This window comes from Salvelinus namaycush, chromosome 8 (assembly GCF_016432855.1).
Source record: "Salvelinus namaycush isolate Seneca chromosome 8, SaNama_1.0, whole genome shotgun sequence".
Lineage (NCBI taxonomy): Eukaryota > Metazoa > Chordata > Actinopteri > Salmoniformes > Salmonidae > Salvelinus > Salvelinus namaycush.
In genome coordinates this window covers 51090583-51103067 of record NC_052314.1, presented here as the reverse complement: position 1 = coordinate 51103067, position 12485 = coordinate 51090583, and positions in this window count along the sequence as shown.

Below are 12485 nucleotides of genomic sequence, written 5' to 3'. Positions count from 1 at the left end.
TCTGACCATATGACATTCTCCCAATCTTCTTCTGGATCATCCAAATGCTCTCTAGCAAACTTCAGACGGGCCTGGACATGTACTGGCTTAAGCAGGGGGACACATCTGGCACTGCAGGATTTGAGTCCCTGGCGGCGTAGTGTGTTACTGATGGTAGGCTTTGTTACTTTGGTCCCAGCTCTCTGCAGGTCATTCACTAGGTCCCCCCGTGTGGTTCTGGGATTTTTGCTCACCGTTCTTGTGATCATTTTGACCCCACGGGGTGAGATCTTGCGTGGAGCCCCACATCGAGGGAGATTATCAGTGGTCTTGTATGTCTTCCATTTCCTAATAATTGCTCCCACAGTTGATTTCTTCAAACCAAGCTGCTTACCTATTGCAGATTCAGTCTTCCCAGCCTGGTGCAGGTCTACAATTTTGTTTCTGGTGTCCTTTGACAGCTCTTTGGTCTTGGCCATAGTGGAGTTTGGAGTGTGACTGTTTGAGGTTGTGGACAGGTGTCTTTTATACTGATAACAAGTTAAAACAGGTGCCATTAATACAGGTAACGAGTGGAGGACAGAGGAGCCTCTAAAAGAAGAAGTTACAGGTCTGTGAGAGCCAGAAATCTTGCTTGTTTGTAGGTGACCAAATACTTATTTTCCACCATAATTTGCAAATAAATTCATAAAAAATCCTACAATGTGATTTTCTGGATTTTTTTTTCTCATTTTGTCTGTCATAGTTGAAGTGTACCTATGATGAAAATTACAGGCCTCTCTCATCTTTTTAAGTGGGAGAACTTGCACAATTGGTGGCTGACTAAATACTTTTTTGCCCCACTGTATATCGACATAACCTGAAAGGCCACTCAGCAAGGAAGAAGCCACTGCTCCAAAACTGCCATAAAAAAGCCAGACTACGGTTTGCAACTCCAGATGGGTACAAAGATCACACTTTTTGGAGAAATGTCCTCTGGTCTGATAAAACAAAAATCTAACTGTTTGGCCATAATGACCATTGTTATGTTTGGAGGATAAAGGGGGACGCTTGCAAGCCGAAGAACACCATCCCAACCATGAAGCACGGGGGTGGCAGCATCATGTTGTGGGGGTGCTTTGCTGCAGGAGGGACTGGTGCACTTCACAAAATAAATGGCATCATGAGGAAGGAAAATTATGTGGATATATTGAAGCAACATCTCAAGACATCAGTCAGGAAGTTAAAGCTTGGTCGCAAATGGGTCTTCCAAATGGACAATGACCCCATGCATACTTCCAAAGTTGTGGCAAAATGGCTTAAGGACAACAAAGTCAAGGTATTGGAGTGGCCATCACAAAGCTCTGACCTCAATCCTATAGAAAATTTGTGGGCACAACTGAAAAAGCGTGTGCGAGCAAGGAGGCCTACAAACCTGACTCAGTTACACCAGCTCTGTCAGGAGGAATGGGCCAAAATTCCCCCAGCTTTTTGTGGGAAGCTTGTGGAAGGCTACCCGAAATGTTTGACCCAAGTTTAACAATTTAAAGGAAGCGCTACCAAATACTAATTGAGTGTATGTAAACTTCTGACCCACTGGGAATGTGATGAAAGAAATAAAAGCTGAAATAAATCAATCATTCTCTGTACTATTATTCTGATATTTCACATTCTTAAAATAAAGTGGTGATCCTAACTGACCTAAGACAGGGAATTTTTACTAGGATTAAATGTCAGGAATTGTGAAAAACTGAGTTTAAATGTATTTGGCTGAGGTGTATGTAAACTTCCGACTTCAACTGTAGATATTCATTTATTTATTTTTATCTGCCGTTTCCAGCTACAATAGCCATTTACAACATTAACAATGTCTACACTGTATTTCTGATCAATTTGATGTTATTTTAAAATTGGCAATTTTTTAAATTTTCTTTCAAGAACATCTCTAAGTGACCCCAAACTTTTGAACGGTAGTGTATATAGACAGTGCCTTCGGAAAGTATTCAGACCCATTGACTTTTTCCACATTTTTTACATTACAGCCTTATTCTAAAATTGATTAAATTATATTTTTTCCTCATCAATCTACACACAATACTCCATAATGGCAAAGTGAAAACAGGTTTTTAGAGATTTTTGCAAAAGTATTAAAACAAAAAAAACTGAAATAGCTTATTTATATAAGTATTCAGACCCTTTCCTATGAGACTCGAAATTGAGCTCAGGTGCATCCTGTTTCCATTGATCATCCTTGAGATGTTTCTATAACTTGATTGGAATCCACCTGTGGTAAATTCAATGAATTGGACATGATTTGGAAAGGCACACACCTGTCTATATAAGGTCCCACAGCTGACGGTGCATGTCAAAGCAAAAACGAAGCCATGACGTCGAAGGAATTGTCCGTTGAGCTCCGAGACAGGATGGTGTCCAGGCACAGATCTGGGGAAGGGTACCAAAAATGTATGCAGCATTGAAGGTCCCCAAGAACACATTGGCCTCCATCATTCTTACATGGTAGAAGTTTGGAACCACCAAGATTCCTTCTAGAGCTGGTCGCCCGGCCAAACTGAGCAATCGGGGGTGAAGGGCGTTGGTCAGGGAGGTGACCAAGAACCCGATGGTCAGTCTGACAGAGCTCCGGAGCTCCTCTGTGGAGATGGGAGAACCTTTCAGAAGGACAACCATCTCTGCAGCACTCCACCAATCAGGCTTTTATGGTAGAGTGGCCAGACGGAAGCCACATGACAGCCCGCTTGGAGTTTGCCAAAAGCCGCTGAAGGGACTCTCAGACCATGAGGAACAAGATTCTCTGTTCTGATGAAACTAAGATTGAATTCTTTGGCCTGAATGCCAACCGTCACGTCTGGAGGAAAACTTGCACCATCCCCACGGTGAAGCATGGTGGTGGCAGCATCATGCTGTGGGGATGTTTTTCAGTGGTAGGGACTGGGAGACTAGTCAGGATCAGGAGAAAAATGAACGTAGCAAAGTACAGAGAGATCCTTGATGAAGTCCTGATCACTCTGGAGCAGGTTCTCAGACTGGGGCGAAGTTTCACCTTCCAACAGGACAACAACCCTAAGCACACAGCCAAGACAATGCAGGGTTGGCTTCGTCATCAAGTTTCTTAATGTCCTTGAGTGGCCCAGCCAGAGCCGGGACTTGAACCCGATCGAACAGCTCTGGAGAAACCTGAAAATAGCTGTGCAGTGACAGGGCTTGAGAGGATCTGCAGAGAAGAATGGAAGAAACATCCTAAATACAGGTGTGCCAAGCTTGAAGCGTCGTACTCAAGAAGACTTGATGTTGTAATCGATGCTAAAGGTGCTTCAACAAAGTACTAACTAAAGTATTTTTTTAAAATAAATTTGCACAAATTTCTAAATACCTGTTTTTGCTTTGTCATTATGGGGTATTGCATTTAGATTGATGAGGAAGTGAAACAAATTAATACATTTTCAATTAAGGCTGTAATGTAACAAAATGTGGAAAAAGTCAAAGGGAATACTGAATACTTTCCAAATGCACTGTGTGTATGTGTGGGTGTGTGTATGTGTATGTGTATATTAATATAATGGTGTGTGTAGACAGTATGGACAGTATATGAATAGAAAAGGTGTGTACAGCAGTATATTTATAGGATGATCCTTGACTAGAATACAGTGTATACATATGAAGTGGGCAAAACAGTATGTAAACATTATTAAAGTGACCAGTGTTCAATTACTATGTACACAGGGCAGCAGTCTCTAAGGTGCAGTGTAGAGTACAGGGTGATAGCCAGCTAGTAACAGTGACCAAGTATGACTCCAAACACCCAGAAAATGCTACTTTCCTTGATGTTATTCTTAGTGACCTTAGTGATCACTGTTTTACAGCCTGTGTTCGTAATGGCTGCTCAGTGAACCGACCTCTCCTGATTTGTCATAGATGCTTGCTAAAAAACTGTAATGAGTAAACCTTCCTTCATGACCTGGCCTCTGTAAAATGGTATAGAATCAGCTTGATCCCCTCTGTCGAAGACGCTTGGACCTTCTTTTTTGATATTTTCAGTGGTATTGTTAACAAACACGCCCCCATAAAGAAAATAAGAATTAAAAACAGGTTCTGCCCCCTGGTTCGACCGTGATCTTGCAGAGTTACCCCACCTCAAGAATTCCATTTGGCGAAAGGCTCGGCACACGCTCACTCAGGCTCTCGTTCAAGTAAATGAGAAATAAGTGCACTCAGGCTATCTGGAAGGCCAAAGTTAGTTACTTTAAGGAACAGTTCTCTCTCTGTGGATCTAACCCCAACAAGTTCTGGAAAATGGTTAAAGACCTGGAGAATAAACCCTTCTCCTCACAGCTGCCCATGTCCCTTAATGTTGATGATGTGGTTGTTACTGACAAGGAGCACATGGCTGAGCTCTTTGGTCACCACTTCCTTAAGTCAGGATTCCTATTTGACTCAGCCATGCCTCCTTGCCCGTCCAACATTTCCTCATCTCCCACACCTTCTAATGCGACTCCCTCTTTTCCCCCTGTCCCACTAAAAAGTTTCTCCCTGCAGGCAGTCACTGAGTCTGAGGTACTAAAGGAGCTCCTTAAGCTTGACCCACAAAAAACCATCTGTGTCAGATGGCTTAGACCCTTTCTTCTTTAAGCTTGCCGCCCCTATCATCGCTAAGCCTTTCTATGAGCTTTTTAACCTGTCTCTCCTCTCTGGGGAGGTTCCCATTGCTTGGAAGGCAGCCACAGTGCGTCCTTTATTTAAAGGAGGAGATCAAGCTGATCCTAATTGTTATAGGCCCATTTCTATTTTGTCCTGTTTGTCAAAAGTTTTGGAAAATAATCAATAATCAACTGACTGGCTTTCTTGATGTCTATAGTATTCTCTCGGGTATGCACTCTGGTTTCCGCTCAGGTTATGGATGTGTCACTGCAACCTTAAAGGTCCTCAATGATGTTACCATTGCCCTTGATTCTAAGCTGCTATTTTTATTGACTTGGCCAACTTTTGATACGGTAGACCGGTTCTGCCCCCTAGTTCGACCGTGATCTTGCAGAGTTACCCCACCTCAAGAATTGCATTCTTGTCGGCCGGCTAAGGAGTATTGGTGTCTCTGAGGGGTCTTTGGCCTGGTTTGCTAACTACCTCTCTCAAAGAGTGCAGTGTATAAAGTCAGAACATCTGCTCTCTCAGCCACTGCCTGTCACCAAGGGAGTACTCCAATGTTCGATCCTAGGCCCCACGCTCTTCTCAATTTACATCAACAACATAGCTCAGGCAGTAGGAAGCGTTCTCATCCATTTATATGCAGATGATACAGTCTTATACTCAGCTGGCCCCTCCACAGATTTTGTGCTAAACGCTCTGCAACAAAGCTTTCTTAGTGTCCAACAAGCTTTCTCCGCCCTTAACCTTGTTCTGAACACCTCCAAAACAAAGGTCATGTGGTTTGGTAAAAAGAATGCCCCTCTCTCCACAGGTGTGATTACTACCTCTGAGGGTTTAGAGCTTGAGGTAGTCACCTCATACAAGTACTTGGGAGTATGGCTAGATGGTACACTGTCCTTCTCAGCACATATCAAAGCTGCAGGCTAATGTTAAATCTAGACTTGGTTTCCTCTATTGTAATCGCTCCTCTTTCACCCCAGCTGCCAAACTTAACCTGATTCAGGACCATTTTACCCATGCTAGATTACGGAGACGTAATTTATAGATCGGCAGGTAAGGGCGCTCTCAAGCGACTAGATGTTCTTTAACTTTCAGCCATCAGATTTGCCACCAATGCTCCTTATAGGACACATCACTGCACTCTATACTCCTCTATTAACTGGTCATCTCTGTATACCCGTCGCAAGACCCACTGGTTGATCCTTATTTATAAAAACCCTCTTTGGCCTCACTCCCCCCTATCTGAGATATCTACTGAAGCCCTCAATCCTCCAAATACAACACCCGTTCTGCCAGTCACATTCTGTTAAAGGTCCCCAAAGCACACACATCCCTGGGTCGCTCCTCTTTTCAGTTCACTGCAGCTAGCGACTGGAACGAGCTGCAACAAACACTCACACTGGACAGATTTATCTCCATCCCTTCATTCAGACTCAATCATGGACACTCTTACTGACAGTTGTGGCTGCTTCGCGTGATGTATTGCTGTCTCTACCGTCTTGCCCGTTGTGCTGTTGTGTTGCTGCCATGCTGTGTTGTTGTCTTAGGTCTCTCTTTATGTAGTGTTGTGGTGTCTCTCATGTCGTGATGTGTGTTTTGTCCTATATTTGTATACAATTTTTAGTTTTAATCCCAGCCCACTGTCCTCGCAAGAGGCCTTTTGCCTTTTGGTAGGCCGTCATTGTAAATAAGAATTTGTTTTTAACTGACTTGCCTAGTTAAATAAAGTTTTTTTTTTTAAAGAAAAGAAAAACGTCTACATTTCAAGGCAGGGTGGATGCACCTGTACTGTCTTCGCCTTCTAGATGGTAGCAGGGTGAACAGGCCGTGGCTCGGATGGCTGAGGTCCTTGAGGATCTTCTTGGGCTTCCTGTGACACCAGGTGATGTAGATGTCCTGGAGGGCAGGCAGTGTTCCCCTGGTGAGGTACTGCGCTGACGGCACCAGCACCACCCTCTGGAGAGCCCTGCGGCTGGTTGCGGACGGTGCAATTGCCGTACCAGACGGTGATACAGCCCGACAGGATGCTCTCAATTGTGAATTTGTAGAATTTCTTGAGGGTCTTATTTTTGTTGACCATCTTATCTCATCTCGTCTTACCTCATTGTTAAAGGGATGATGTCATTGAATTTCCCACTAGCTTCCGTAGTGAGGAATCTTCCCAGACTATAATAAGAGGATTTGAATGAGTTACCAACGGATACAGGAAGCAGCCATCACCACCCTATCACAAGCCTGTATCCCTCATTTCCCTTATCCTGTGAGAGGCGTCAAGGAGCGCGCCCGTTCCAGACGAACACCACGGCTTTTGCATGCCAACGAGGCGCCCGTGACAGGGGCACATTGTGAGACGGAGCACGGCAGGCTGGGAGTGGGCGTGCGATGTGACCACCCTGAATGGACAGCGGGGGTTGGTCAGGAGGGAAGGATGACAGTGTCCACAAAGGCCCATTGAGTGTGGCACACTGGGTGTTAGACTGGCACCAGTACCCCAGCCACCCTGACATACCCGGGCATGAGTGGGGTGGGCGAGGAGGAAGCCTGCTGCCTGGTACAGGCTGAATAGAAGGATTCTTCCAGCTAGAATAGGAGAGCATTTTGGACTTCATCATTCCGGGCTAATGTTAGCTATTATGTCCCGTTTTGTACACAGAAGTGTATTATTGACATCGACTCAGAGCATTTTCCCCATATGGCCTTTATGTGAGAAGATTGCTCATACAAGGCCCAAACATGATAAAATGGCAATAAAACAATAAAACAGACTATATCAGTGTTTTACTCCCCAAAATGCAGAGGTGAAAAAGACATTTGGCTCATTTATGAGGCATGACACACGCATGCACACACGTACACACACACACAGAGGAAGGACACGTACACACCCACACACACTTAGCTCAAAATAGGTTTGTTCTAGATAAACACGCATATCTGGTCATGTTCACATGATACTCATTCCTAGGACTACTTGACCATGAAGTACACACAAAGACGAGTATAGGATGAGTCAACAACATTATCTGGGTATGAGTCAACAGAACATGAACTTTTAAAAGTGAGATCTTCACTTTCCAGGTACTTTAAGAAAGAATGTGTGACAACGCTCACTGGGTTGATTGACGTGTACAAAGCAATGTGTACTAGATTCCAAGTAAGTTAGTCATTCTATACAGGTTTGTTTTGAGTAAGCACTGATCACCATAGGGTTGGAACAAATATGGCTTGTGTCCAAAGGATTAATTGGAGAAGAAAAGAAAAACACTTTAAAAACCCCGCCTCAAAAATGCTTGCTATTTGCTCCTGAGAAGGGATGCTGGCTCATGTTGACTCCAATGCTTCCCACAGTTGTGTCAAGTTGGCTGGATGTCCTTTGGGTGGTGGACCATTCTTGACACACAGGAAACTGTTGAGCGTGAAAACCCAGAAGCGTTGCAATTCTTGACACAGACCGGTGCGCCTGGCACTTAATACCATACCCCGTTCAAAGGCACTTCAATCTTTTGTCTTGCCCATTCACTCTCTAAATGACACACATACACAATCACTTATGCCAATGCTTAAAAATCCTTCTTTAACCTGTCTCCTCCCCTTCATCTACACTGATTGAAGTGGATTTAACAGGTGACATCAATAATGGATCATACCTTTCACCTGGATTCACCTGGTCAGTCTGTGTCATGGAAAGAGTTCTTAATGTTTTGTATTCTCAGTGTAGCTCCCTATTGGCTCGGGATGATCAATTAGATAACAAAGTCCAGTCGACATTGCTCTGCATCACATTCACAGCCAGGCTACAGAACGCTACAGAACACGGTCTAGAGAACAGAACACACATAACTAACGGATTTCACAATGAACGTCAAATGACTTGTACCCTGTGAGCAAAAGACGTTGACAATCATTATTTTTAGTTGAAAAGATGCTGAAAATGAATATCATGCTCCCTGAGTAGGCTACTTGGTATCTCCAAGACAGTCTTTGTTGTTCCTCAAGGGTTCGTGTGCAATTTCGGGGCAGTAATACATAAGGTGATGGGTTAGGGGTCAGGTCATAGGTTAGGCTTAAATTATATAAAGTCAATCTCAATGTGACTTGAATTTAAAGGAATGGTGCAGAGACTGGTGCAAAAAAAATATGGTGGAAGGAAACTCTCTCTCACCCATGTTTACACCAGTCTAAAGCTTTTTAATATGTAAGAAAAATCAAGTTAGCTACTTAGCGTTTTTTTCCCCTTTTAGCTAGTGATAGCTTGGGGTTGTGATGCACAAGCTAATTATAATTAATTATTTTGTTTAAGTTTACTCAAATCGTTTTTTCATGATTAGTTTTAGTTTACTATAATAACCTCGTACATGTTTTGTTCCAGCTCAGCACAATCGCATCTGATCTAACTAAACATGCATACACATCAGCCCTCCAGAGAGTCAAAAGGTCACAGAAGACCCAACTTCTGCTATGGAGCTGATGACAATGATTCATATCACTTATTTAGAAACCAACATACCTCTGAATTTCACAAGTGTATGCCCCATAAGCCATAAAATGTATTTCATATGAATTACATTTTTTTTTATTTATTATTAAGGTCAGAGGCGACTCAAATATCAGTCATTCTATGTCTATTTTTCTCTCCGTTTACTTACTTTGCTGTAACCTTGGTGCTCTTTTGGAATGTGTGCTCAATTGTTGCCTTCTAGAGAAGCATTTCTTGTCTCGTATAGGGAGCTTACCGCCAACTTTTACAACGCATTCCATCAAATACATGTGTGGATATTTAGTGTTGAGTTATGTTTCGACAGTCTGTCCCTTGTCTTGAGAGGCAGCGGAAGAGTTGACTAGTGAGCTGTTTCCACAATATATGCATCTCTAATGCCCTCTACTGTTGAAAACCGTACCTCACAGGTCAGGTGGTAATGTAATGGTAATTCCGGTAATGTGGCATAAATTATACAGTAGTATACTCTGCTCAGCATTTTCAAAAAATAACCGGGGAAAACAAAAACAAACCCACAACAACACACTCACAAGAGCAAGACGATATAGCAAAGCACATATTAGGAGAAATAGTATTCACAGCTATAGTATTATACAGCTCATTTATGTACGCACGATTCAAATATGAATGCATCTCCCGTTCTGCTTCCTGTAAATTGTAAAAGACGAAAGGGATGTATTTTCTAAGAGACAGTAGTCAGCCTGTCGGCCTGTCATGTGCATTCCAACTCCTCATTGTCCTTCGCTCTGAAAGGGACAGGGCCGCAGTGCTACGTAACTTATGCCCCCCCCACTGTGCAGCTTGCACACCAGTGCAGTGTACAGACCTTTCAAGGGGCAGGTGCTCAAAATGTTTTTTTATATATCTTTTTTTACATAGAATAGGTCTTTTTATTTCTGCAACAACACACTCAATCAGCATCACAAATTGTAAGCAAGCTAGTTGCCTCCTAAAGACATTAGGGTGGGCTATCAGCTCGTCATGGATGTTGATGATTTATGTAAATCTGTTAGTTAGCTAGCGCATCATTTTTTTGGGACTGATTATGATTTATCTTCAATGCTCTTAAATAATAACTTCATAATATAATCATAATCTTCTAACTCATGATATATGTCTGGCTGGCTAATGGCTTATGTGGATATTTTAGTATATGGTGATTCGACAGGGCAGACCAGCATGCGCAACCAACCAACGGATGTGGGTAGTGGGGTGGCGAGTCACAACGACTTGGGTCCAGTGGGTTCAGAACAACAACGACGACGAAAACTGTATAAACTAAATATATACATACCAGAGGAGGCTGGTGTGATGAGCTATAGGAGGACTGACTCATTGTAATGGCTGGAATGGAACAAATGGAACGAAGTCAAACGTTGTGTCCATATGTTTGATGTGTTTGATAACGTTCCATTTGTTACCCCTATATGTGCACGTGCCTGCTGCACACGCTCAGTGAACCAGGAGGAAAGCTGCAGTGCTCTCACCAGGGGCAAGAAAGGAGTGATCACTGGGGTAGCGGTAAATGTGAAAGCTGACCAACTAAAGGAAAAGATTCCCGGTGTTTGTGATGCTCGTCGTTTGGTGCGACGCAGACAGGGTGGCGTGAAGGGAGAAACAGAAGAGTCATTGTCTGTTCTTTTGAGTTCAGATGTTGAGTCTTTGCCCGACAAAGTGATGTTAGGATATATAAGTTATCCTGTACGAGCTTTTGTGCCGAATACATTCCATTGTTACAGGTGTCAAGCTTATGGGCATGTGGCAGCAGTGTGTAGGAGGGAGGTTTCTAGGTGTGAGAAGTGTGCAGAAGGTCATGAGACAAAGGAATGTGTAGCATTGGGGAAAGTAGTGGTATGTGTTAATTGTAAGGGTGCCCATGGGGCTGGGGATCAGAAATGTCCCGTGCGAGAGAGGCAGGTTGAGGTTTCCAGGGTTCGAGAAGTGCAGAAGTTGTCATATGCTGAGGCAGTGAAGAAAGTAGAGGAAGATGGGACCTGCTAAACATTTGACTAAATGTAATACAAATGGATGTATTACATTTACATTACAAGAACATGTTGTTCTAGAGTTTGGGACAATAAGGTTCTATCTTTCAGAAATGTTTATCTTCTATTCTTTTAACTTAACAACATTAATTGGGGAATTTAGAGTACTATATAGGTAGAGAACATTGAACAGAACAAGACTATGTCAATATAATTTGGACAAAAATGCAGATAGAACCTTATAGTCCCAAACTGTAGATTTGTCCAAATACTTATGGCACCTTCAAATGGGGACTATAGTAGATACATAAAGTGCCTTCATTTCTAAATGGTAAAACAGATATGAAAATACCCTTGTGCTGGGGACAATAAAAGGACACTCTAAAATGTGCAGTTTTGTCACAGATGTCTCAAGTTTTGAGGGAGCGTGCCATTGGCATGCTGACTGCAGGAATGTCTACCAGAATTGAATGTTCATTTCTCTACCAGAAGCCGCCTCCAACGTCACTATAGAGAATTTGGCAGTATGTCCAATAGCCTCACAACTGCAGACCACGTGTAACCACGCCAGCCCAGGACCTCCACATCCGGCTTATTCACCTGCGGGATCGCCTGAGACCAACTACCTGGACAGCTGAAGAAACTGTGGGTTTGCACAATCGAAGAATTTCTGCACAAAACTGCCAGAAACCGTCTAAGGGATGCTCATCTGCGTGCTCGTTGTTCTCATCAGGGTCTTAACCTGACAGCAGTTTGACGTCGGTGGACAAATTTGTGTGCAAACACGTTCAACTTAATAAAAAACATGTTTTACCATCTCAAAAGATAAAGTAAAAAAATTACTATTATAAGTGCCTATTAAGTGCCAAATAAAGTAACAGGGTTGACCGTAACAGGGGCATGTTGGTATTTGTTGTCATGAATGCCCTGAAGGCATCTCTGCAGAGTTGTCGCCACGGTAGCTGGCACAGCAACAAAGTCACAAAATCTGTTTGTTTTTTTACTACTTTTTCTCCCCAATTGGTAGTTACAGTCTTGTCTCATCGCTGCAACTCCCGTACGGACTCAGGAGAGGCGATGGTCAAAAGCCGTGCATCCTCTGAAACACAACCCAACCCAACCAAGCTGCACTGCTTCTTGACACAATGCCCACTTAACCCAGAAGCACCAATGTGTCAGAGGAAACACCGTAAACCTGGCAACCGTGTCAGCATGCACTGCACCCGGCCCGCCACAGGAGTCGCTAGTGCACGATGGGACAAGGACATCCCTGCCGGCCAAACCCTCCCCTAACCCGGACGGCGCTGGGCCATTGGTCTCCCAGTCAAGACCAGATGCGACAGAGCCTGGACTCGAACCCAGAATCTCCGGTCGCACAGCTA